This window comes from Lathyrus oleraceus, chromosome 6 (genome assembly GCF_024323335.1).
Source record: "Lathyrus oleraceus cultivar Zhongwan6 chromosome 6, CAAS_Psat_ZW6_1.0, whole genome shotgun sequence".
Taxonomy (NCBI): domain Eukaryota; kingdom Viridiplantae; phylum Streptophyta; class Magnoliopsida; order Fabales; family Fabaceae; genus Lathyrus; species Lathyrus oleraceus.
The window spans coordinates 1,801,615-1,812,567 of NC_066584.1; positions in this window are offsets into that span (position 1 = coordinate 1,801,615).

Here is a 10,953-nt window from a genome sequence, read left to right on the forward strand (position 1 = left end):
AAGCTACCACCGCCCAACTCAATCCGGCTCGCCAATTCAAGGTTGCAATTCGATTGCAAACAGGTTTGCATTACTATTATCGCTTTATTTTCTTAATTTGCATGTGATACCGCTTTATGTTCTTAACTTGCATGTGATATTATAATTGAATTCATAAACATATTTGAGGTTTTACATGTGAATTTAAGTGTGCCTGAATATTGTGAATGCTGAACCGTATAATTATGTGTTGGATGCCATAAGCCATGCCGCAGGTTGAAGTCATACTGTTCTGAAATTCAAAACCCGCAGCCGCTCGCTAGCACATCGCTAAGCGAGCATGTAGTGAGTATTCGCTAGGCCCTCGCTAGGCGAGGCAGAGGCGAACGGGACAGTCGCTAATATTTTGTTTGTTATGTCCTATGCGTATCTGATCTATTCTATGTTAATTATGCACTATTTTGCTTGACATTCATGCTGCTGTATTTTCTTTTACGGTGTAATCTTCGATTACACCCCGATTTGGTATTCTAACCCGTTTGCTGAATTTTGCCAAGGTTCACATGTCCCAGGAAAAGATTGCCGTTAGGTCTTCCACTTTATTTGTGGGATACCCTTGTGGAGACTCACCCTAAATTACTTAATTAATTTTAATGTGTTAATTTTAATGTATTAATTTTAATGTATTGATTTTAATGTGGAGATTCATCATAATCACCTAATTAACTTTACAATATGGCCTTTAAATATGTGATCTTGGACCTCTCTTTTGCCTTACGATATTACGGTATTACGGTCATGTCCCGCGAATGTAGGGATACACTTAGCAAAGACCCTTCGATTAAATCATCATAAAATAAATCATGGTCCCTCGGATGTTGCCTTCGAAAATACAATTTTGTCCCTCGATGACCCTTCGGTGTAGCCTACGGTTAAATGATGATCGTCCCTTCGAATGCTAAGGTATCCTTACAACTGTTGCCTTCAATGACCTATCGATGACCCTACGATGACCCTTAAACATCCAAAGGATAAAACTACTTACTTCTCAATAGTAAGGACAGTTTTACCCTCATAAGGATAGGAAATGCCCATAACGACCTCAGGAAGGTATAACTCTCAATTACTGGATCATAACCTAAAACATTTTCCACCCCTCACACTTTACACTTTACAAATCCTAGAAAATCACCACTTGGTATACATTCATACTAGAATCATTACCGAGTTATATTTTTCTAAACCATTTTCAAAATCAAATGAGATAAATACTTTGTATACATTCATATGAGAATCATTACAAAGTTAAACTCTCTTTCAAACATTTTTTTAAGCAATTCACCGACACTTTTCAGACAAAAATATAAGTGATCCAGTAATTAAGAGCCCATGGATAACCATGGATACAAAGGGTGCTAACACCTTCCCTTTGTATAATGTACCTCCCGAACCCAAAATCTATTGAGGTCTTTCCTGTTCTTTTCCACCTTTCCTTATTGGATAAAAGAAAAGTCGGTGGCGACTCTTGCTATCCGCGACATTGCGATAAAAAGCAAAACACCCCAAGTCAGTTCACCGTATGACAGAACTGGCGACTCTGCTGGGGAATCTTTAAAAAGAGAGGTTACCTTAAAAACAAGATCACTTATTTAAAATTGTCTGATTTACTTTTAAGGGATTGCTTGGGTATTCTTGAGTGAAAGATCCTACACCCGGATCTAGTGTACCCTAGGTAAGTAGCAATAGATCATCGCGACTATCCGGCGTATACTGGAATGGTCAAAATGATAGCTACGGTTAATGTGACACTTTGGATGTCCTGATGTTCCTCATGTTTACTTGAGGAAAAATTTGGCTTCCGCGTGGTGTCATCAAAGCATTAACTAGACCTTTAGAACCCTAATTGACTTATCCTGGCCATTAGAAAGTAGTGAGATAACTGACTTCGGTTCCGACTGGGGTTGGTTGAGACTCGATACTACACTCTTTGAGATTGGACTTTAGGGAAGCTTCGGTCAACCACTTGGTGTTGCACTGAAGTGGACTTAAAGAAAGGTCGATGATTTGAGATCCTTCTAGAACCCGGTTACTATTCTAGGACAGGTTGAACCAACCAAACTTCAGTGGGGAGGGTACTTACCTATGGAACTCATGTAAGCCTTAAAACCTAGGAATGATGGTTGTGTGACTTGCTTGTGCTTGTTATTTATTTAACCTCATAACATCATAACATCATAACATCATGACATCATAACATTGAACTAACCATTTCAAGGACTTAGGGATTTAACTTTGCTCTGTTTTGTATGAAAAAAAAAAACAAAAAAAAAAAACAAAAAAAAGTTTCCCTTTTCGGTAGTTTATGCAAAGTTAAATTCCAAAAGGCCTTGAAAACATTTCATGCATTGCATAGCATAACATAGCATAACAGGTACTCTAAAGGGATCAGTATTCTCACGGTTTTCCTCCAAACAGAAAAATGGACCTCGAACAAACTGTCAAAGATCTCCAGACTCAGAATGCTCAACTCCAGAAGATGATCTTGAACTTATCCAGGGGGCAGAAGGAACTGAAGGCTCTCTTGCTCGAGAAAAAGAAAGACCAGAAACCTGTGAGGCACATTAACCCGGGAAGGAGGCAGTTAACGAAGATCAATATGACTTTAGCACAAGCACTGCAGGGTATGCTAAGAGCAAATTTAATTACCCTCAGAGATCCTCCTGCAAAACCCAACACTACTTCTCCTCGTTATAATCCCAATGCCAGGTGTGCCTATCACTCCGATAGCCCCGGGCATGATACAAACGATTGTTGGTCGTTGAAGAACAAAATTCAGGATATGATCGACGTCGGAGAATTTGAGTTTGATCCGCCTGAGACTCCTAATGTCATCACTGCTCCTCTGCCTAATCATGACGAGACTGTCAATGTTGTGGAAGATACTGATAACGATTATGACTTGGATAGCTGGATTTTCCCAACAATTGGTGACGGACCCAATAATTGGAAGGCTGAAGACACTATCCCGATTTCCTTTAGTCAGGAGTAATTGTTATTGCTATTTTTGTGTTTCAAAGCATTGTGTCTATACCCGGGGCATAATAGCTAATTTTTCAAGGGTTTTGTCATTTCATAAGCATATTCATATTCAATAAATCAATGGACTTTTTGCATTCAAATATTGCGCTCTTTATCTTTCCTGTCATTTTTTTTCAAAACAAGCTATGTTTTCTTGCACACACGCACGTAACAGTTTTCCGATCCATATCCACTCTGGATCCTGTTGATAATAGTTCTGCTACTGTTCATTATGACTTTAAAAATCCGATCTACCAAGCCGAGGATGGAAGCGAGGAAGATTGTGAAGTCCCTGGTGAACTTGTCAGACTGGTACTACAAAAGACTATACAGCCGCATGAGGAATCAATTGAAATTGTAAATCTGGGTACTGAAATAAACAAGAGAGAAGTCAGAAGTTTCTTGGGGCACTCGAATTACATTGCCCGATTCATCCCACACTTGACTGCTACTTGCAAACCCATCTTCAAATTACTGAGAAAAAATCAAGAGATGGTACGGAATGATGAACGACAAAATCAAGAAGTATCTCCAAGAACCTCCAATTCTGATGCTGCCAGTTGAAGGAAGACCTCTAATCATGTATTTGGCCGTGTTAGAAAATTCAATAAGGTGTGCTGGGGCAACATGACGAGTCTGGTCGAAAAGAGCATGTCATACACTGCCTTAGCAAAAGGTACCAGCTGTGAAACAAGATACTCACAGCTCGAGAAAGCTTGCTGTGCTCTGGCCTGGGCTGCTCGCCGACTAAGACAGTATATGTTGAATCATATCACTTTATTGATTTCTAAGATGGATTCTATCAAATATACATCTGAGAAACCTGCTGTCTCCTGAGAGAGTTATCACTGATAATGGTACTAAACTGAACTCTACACGCAGTTCAAAATAAAGCACCATGACTCTTCTCCGTACCGGCCAAAGACGAACGGCGCCGTGGAGACTGCTAATGAGAATATCAAGAAGATCATACCAAAAAATGCCAGTAACATACAAAGACTGGTATGAGAGGTTACCCTTTGCTCTCCAGGGTTATCGCACTTCAATACGCACTTTGACAGGGGCAACTCCCTTCTCTTTAGTCTATGGAATGGAAGCCGTTTTACCAGTGGAAGTTCAGATTCCCTCTCTAAGAATCATGAAAGAGGCGGGCTTAGATGAAGATGAATGGATTCAGACTCGACTCGATCAGATAAATCTGATTGATGAGAAGAGACTTGCGGCTGTTTGTCATGGGCAGATATATCAGAAATGCATGACCCAGGCATTTAACAAAAGAGTTAAGAGACAGGTGTACCAACTTGGCGACTTGGGGGTCAAGCGTATCATTCTACCACAAGGTGATCCCAGAGGCAAATGGACTCCCACACACGAAGGGCCATTTGTAGTTAAGAAGGTATTCTCTGGTGGAGCCATGATGCTTGCTACAATGGATGGCGAAGAGTTCCCGCATCCTGTGAACGCTGACATAGTTAAAAAATACTACGCATAAAAGAGACCCGCTAGGTCGACGTACCTAGGCAAAAGTAAGGGCATCCCGGCGAACCAAAAGGGTTCGGGCAAAAATTAGGGATAAACATATAAATACGTACGCCCGGCAAGTCGAAAACCTGAAAAGGCGGCTTGGGCAAAAAAGGGTATCCCGGTGGACTGAAAACCTGAAAAGGCGGTCCAGGCAAAAATTAGGGATTAAAGCGTATGACTATGCCCCGTTCTCTGTCTGCTCCAACCAAGTTCAAGGGACTGAACAAGCCAATCGCTTCTATCCGACAGCAGGAGATGAGATGCTTGAAGACATAATGACAGTGGTGGAATTAGAATCGATAGGACTTTTTCTGCATAGCTTTCTCTTTGTTTGCCTGACAATTTCCTCTTACTAGGATTTCTGTCTCCTTGTACTCAAATTGCCTATGTATAGGCCCTCTTTCAAAATCAATGCCATTTCATTTCGGAAAAAATGTTGTTATTTTACTTTCTCTGTTTTGTTTGCGTAAACATCCATTGATGTAACTTGAATTGATATATGCATTTGAATATGATCAATGTTTACCAAAAATACATGCCTAGAATAGTAATAGCAATTACTACACGACTTCAGGATCAAGGAGAAGGTCTAATCATGCTTCCCAATGAATCCGTTGCTAATTCTATTCCCCAACAAGAACCAGCTATTGCCCAGCAGAGGTCGGCATCACCAGACATACTGGTCATCTCTTCTACCCTCAGCCAGGCTCTGTCGAATGTTTCCACCATCAGACAGAAATCAAGTATCCTCAGCTAAGAAAGGATCATCAATACAAATATCTCCGACCAGAAGACTGAGATTTATTTCCCCAGTAGAGTCCCCTGGAAGAACGTTTCAGACACATAGTGCATTCATTACATCACTTCACATCACATACCTACATACAATGTTCATTCCGCATCATATACATTACATCATTTCATAACATATACATGCATACAATGTTCGCATTTATTTCAGACGCATAATTCACTCATTACATCATTTCGCATGCATACAACATTTGCATCTCATGCATCATGACATGGCATGAAGCTAACTTTATTTTTCAGGTTAATCATCCTCCTGACACAGTCAAAACAAAGGTCCATTCAGACGGACATCCTCATCAATTACATTCAGAATTCAACTATAACCCTCAGACACTGCCTAGCATACGGTATATTCTGAGGTGTAGTCTAGCGTACGACTACTTTCTTCTTCAGATACATCTTTCAGATCTGCTCCATGTCAACATCCATTCTGACATCCTCCTAACGATGGCATCTATAAGCCCATCCCAAATATTCATTGCAAATACAGCATACACAAATACTATCAGATATGGCCTACCGTACGGTTCTTTCTGATTCAGCCCAACATATGACTCCTTCCACTCAGATACGATCTAACGGACGATCCATTCTGATCTTCAACTATCCCAACACGGTTTAATGTACGACCCAGTTGGACCTTCACTTCTCAGATATAGCCTAGCGTACGGTTCATCCTGATTCATCTCAACATATGACTCCTTCAACTCAGATACGATCTAGCGTACGATCCATTCTGACCTTCATTAACTCAGATACAGTCTAATGTACGACCAAATTAGACCTTCAAATCTTCAAATACCACTCAAATACAGTCTAATGTACGACCAAGTTAGACCTTCAAGTCAGATTCTGCAAATACAGTCTAATGTACGACCAAGTTAGACCGTCAAGTCCTCGGACAACTCAGATAAGGTTTAATGTACGACCAAGTTAGACCTTTATCTCCTCAGATGCTACCTTCGGATAGGTACATTTCTGAATGGTAGTCTAGTATACGGCTACTCCCTTACTCAGATGCTACCTTCGGACAGGTACATTTCTGAATGGTAGTCTAGTATACGGCTACTCCCTTACTCAGATGCTACCTTCGGACAGGTACATTTCTGAATGGTAGTCTGGTATACGGCTACTTCCCTTGCTCAGGTGCTACCTTCGGACAGGTACATTCCTGAATGGTAGTCTGGTATACGGCTACTCCCCTTGCTCAGGTGCTACCTTCGGACAGGTACATTCCTGAATGGTAGTCTGGTATACGGCTACTCCCCTTGCTCAGGTGCTACCTTCGGACAGGTACATTCCTGAATGGTAGTCTGGTATACGGCTACTCCCCTTGCTCAGGTGCTACCTTCGGACAGGTACATTCCTGAATGGTAGTCTGGTATACGGCTACTCCCCTTGCTCAGGTGCTACCTTCGGACAGGTACATTCCTGAATGGTAGTCTGGTATACGGCTACTCCCCTTGCTCAGGTGCTACCTTCGGACAGGTACATTCCTGAATGGTAGTCTGGTATACGGCTACTCCCCTTGCTCAGGTGCTACCTTCGGACAGGTACATTCCTGAATGGTAGTCTGGTATACGGCTACTCCCCTTGCTCAGGTGCTACCTTCGGACAGGTACATTCCTGAATGGTAGTCTGGTATACGGCTACTCCCCTTGCTCAGGTGCTACCTTCGGACAGGTACATTCCTGAATGGTAGTCTGGTATACGGCTACTCCCCTTGCTCAGGTGCTACCTTCGGACAGGTACATTCCTGAATGGTAGTCTGGTATACGGCTACTCCCCTTGCTCAGGTGCTACCTTCGGACAGGTACATTCCTGAATGGTAGTCTGGTATACGGCTACTCCCCTTGCTCAGGTGCTACCTTCGGACAGGTACATTCCTAAATGGTAGTCCGGTATACGGCTACTCCCTTGCTCAGGTGCTACCTTCGGACAGGTACATTCCTGAATGGTAGTCTGGTATACGGCTACTCCCTTGCTCAGGTGCTACCTTCGGACAGGTACATTCCTGAATGGTAGTCTGGTATACGGCTACTCCCCTTGCTCAGGTGCTACCTTCGGACAGGTACATTCCTGAATGGTAGTCTGGTATATGGCTACTCCCCTTGCTCAGGTGCTACCTTCGGACAGGTACATTCCTGAATGGTAGTCTGGTATACGGCTACTCCCTTACTCAGGTGCTACCTTCGGACAGGTACATTCCTGAATGGTAGTCTGGTATACGGCTACTCCCTTGCTCAGGTGCTACCTTCGGACAGGTACATTCCTGAATGGTAGTCTGGTATACGGCTACTCCCTTGCTCAGGTGCTACCTTCGGACAGGTACATTCCTGAATGGTAGTCTGGTATACGGCTACTCCCTTGCTCAGGTGCTACCTTCGGACAGGTACATTCCTGAATGGTAGTCTAGTATACGGCTACTTCCTTCCTCAGATGCTACCTTCGGACAGGTACATTTTTGAATGGTAGTCTAGTATACGGCTACTCCCTCCTCAGATGCTACCTTCGGACAGGTACATTTCTGAATGGTAGTCTAGTGTACGACTACTCCCTTTTAAGCAGATTCAGCCTAATGGACGGCTCATTCTGCTCAGATATGGTTTAATGTACGACCAAGTTAAACCTTCATCTTCTCAGATGCTACCTTCGGACAAGTACATTTCTGAATGGTAGTCTAGTGTACGACTACTCCCTTTTCAGCAGATTCAGCCTAATGGACGGCTCATTCTGCTCAGATATGGTTTAATGTACGACCAAGTTAAACCTTCATCTTCTCAGATGCTACCTTCGGACAGGTACATTTCTGAATGGTAGTCTAGTGTACGACTACTCCCTTTTCAGCAGATTCAGCCTAATGGACGGCTCATTCTGCTCAGATATGGTTTAATGTACGACCAAGTTAAACCTTCATCTTCTCAGATACTACCTAGTGTACGGTACATTTCTGAAGTGTAGTCTAGTGTACGACTACCCCCTTTTATCATCAGATTTAGCCTAATGGACGGCTCATTCTGCTCAGATATGGTTTAATGTACGACCAAGTTAAACCTTCATCTTCTCAGATGCTACCTAGTGTACGGTACATTTCTGAAGTGTAGTCTAGTGTACGACTACCCCCTTTTATCATCAGATTTAGCCTAATGGACGGCACATTCTGCTCAGATATGGTTTAATGTACGACCAAGTTAAACCTTCATCTTCTCAGATGCTACCTAGTGTACGGTACATTTCTGAAGTGTAGTCTAGTGTACGACTACCCCCTTTTATCATCAGATTCAGCCTAATGGACGGCTCATACTGCAACTCCAATACAGTCTATCATAAGACCCATTTGGATCTTCAACTCAGAGACGATCTAGCGTACGATCCATTCTGATTTTTCATCCTCGGCAAAGTCATCTGCCTAACGAACAGCTCACTCCGGTATTCAGATACGGTCCAGTGTATGATCCATTCTGATCCCTTATCCCCAGCAGTATATAGCATACTCCGACTCCCTGGCGAAGTCGACAGCATAATGGATGACTCACTATACGGTCTGATGTACGACCCGGTGTGACACCCATGTCTCCAGATATCGTCTAACGTACGACACAATCTGGAAATCTCCTCATCAAACTTCCTGGATGGCATCTTTAAGCCCATCTCCGTCAAGACTGATGGACAAGCGCAAATTGTTGGGGCATTCTAGTGTTCAATAATCTTTCACCTCCAGACCACGAACGGCACATACCATTCTACTCTCTCGGTTCAAGAATATTGAACAGGGGCAGCTGTCATACCCCAAAATTTGCCCATTAATATTTCAAGACATTTTTCAGGGGCATTCCGACTCATTTTATGGCACTGATCTTAAAGGGACAAAGGCCCAGCTCACGAATGGCCCAATCCAGAAAATGGCCCAAACTGGCCTGTTCGCTACACGCTCGCCTAGCGAACGTTACGTTCGCTACACGCTCGCCTAGCGAACGTTCGCTACACGCTCGCCTAGCGAAGCAAACGTTCGCTACCAGCTCGCCTAGCGAGGCTGACAGACAACAAAAAATTTTGGGCTTCGTTCTGAGCCCATTAGGTCATGAAAAAGGGCATTATAAATACCAGCACTTTAGTAATGAAAGAGAGGACGAAAAACAGAGGGAGACAGACGAAAACCCTGGCCCAAAAACCCTGGAGGCTACTTTAGAAACCCTGAAGGCCGCTCCTCCGCTCCGAAGCTACCACCGCCCAACTCAATCCGGCTCGCCAATTCAAGGTTGCAATTCGATTGCAAACAGGTTTGCATTACTATTATCGCTTTATTTTCTTAATTTGCATGTGATACCGCTTTATGTTCTTAACTTGCATGTGATGTTATAATTGAATTCATAAACATATTTGAGGTTTTGCATGTGAATTTAAGTGTGCCTGAATATTGTGAATGCTGAACCGTATAATTATGTGTTGGATGCCATAAGCCATGCCGCAGGTTGAAGTCATACTGTTCTGAAATTCAAAACCCACAGCCGCTCGCTAGCACATCGCTAAGCGAGCATGTAGCGAGTATTCGCTAGGCCCTCGCTAGGCGAGGCAGAGGCGAACGGGACAGTCGCTAATATTTTGTTTGTTATGTCCTATGCGTATCTGATCTATTCTATGTTAATTATGCACTATTTTGCCTGACATTCATGCTGCTGTATTTTCTTTTACGGTGTAATCTTCGATTACACCCCGATTTGGTATTCTAACCCGTTTGCTGAATTTTGCCAAGGTTCACATGTCCCAGGAAAAGATTGCTGTTAGGTCTTCCACTTTATTTGTGGGATACCCTTGTGGAGACTCACCCTAAATTACTTAATTAATTTTAATGTGTTAATTTTAATGTATTAATTTTAATGTATTAATTTTAATGTATTGATTTTAATGTGGAGATTCATCATAATCACCTAATTAACTTTACAATATGGCCTTTAAATATGTGATCTTGGACCTCTCTTTTGCCTTACGATATTACGGTATTACGGTCATGTCCCGCGAATGTAGGGATACACTTAGCAAAGACCCTTCGATTAAATCATCATAAAATAAATCATGGTCCCTCGGATGTTGCCTTCGAAAATACGATTTTGTCCCTCGATGACCCTTCGGTGTAGCCTACGGTTAAATGATGATCGTCCCTTCGAATGCTAAGATATCCTTACAACTGTTGCCTTCAATGACCTATCGATGACCCTACGATGACCCTTAAACATCCAAAGGATAAAACTACTTACTTCTCAATAGTAAGGACAGTTTTACCCTCATAAGGATAGGAAATGCCCATAACGACCTCAGGAAGGTATAACTCTCAATTACTGGATCATAACCTAAAACATTTTCCACCCCTCACACTTTACACTTTACAAATCCTAGAAAATCACCACTTGGTATACATTCATACTAGAATCATTACCGAGTTATATTTTTCTAAACCATTTTCAAAATCAAATGAGATAAATACTTTGTATACATTCATACGAGAATCATTACAAAGTTAAACTCTCTTTCAAAAATTTTTTTAAGCAATTCACCGACACT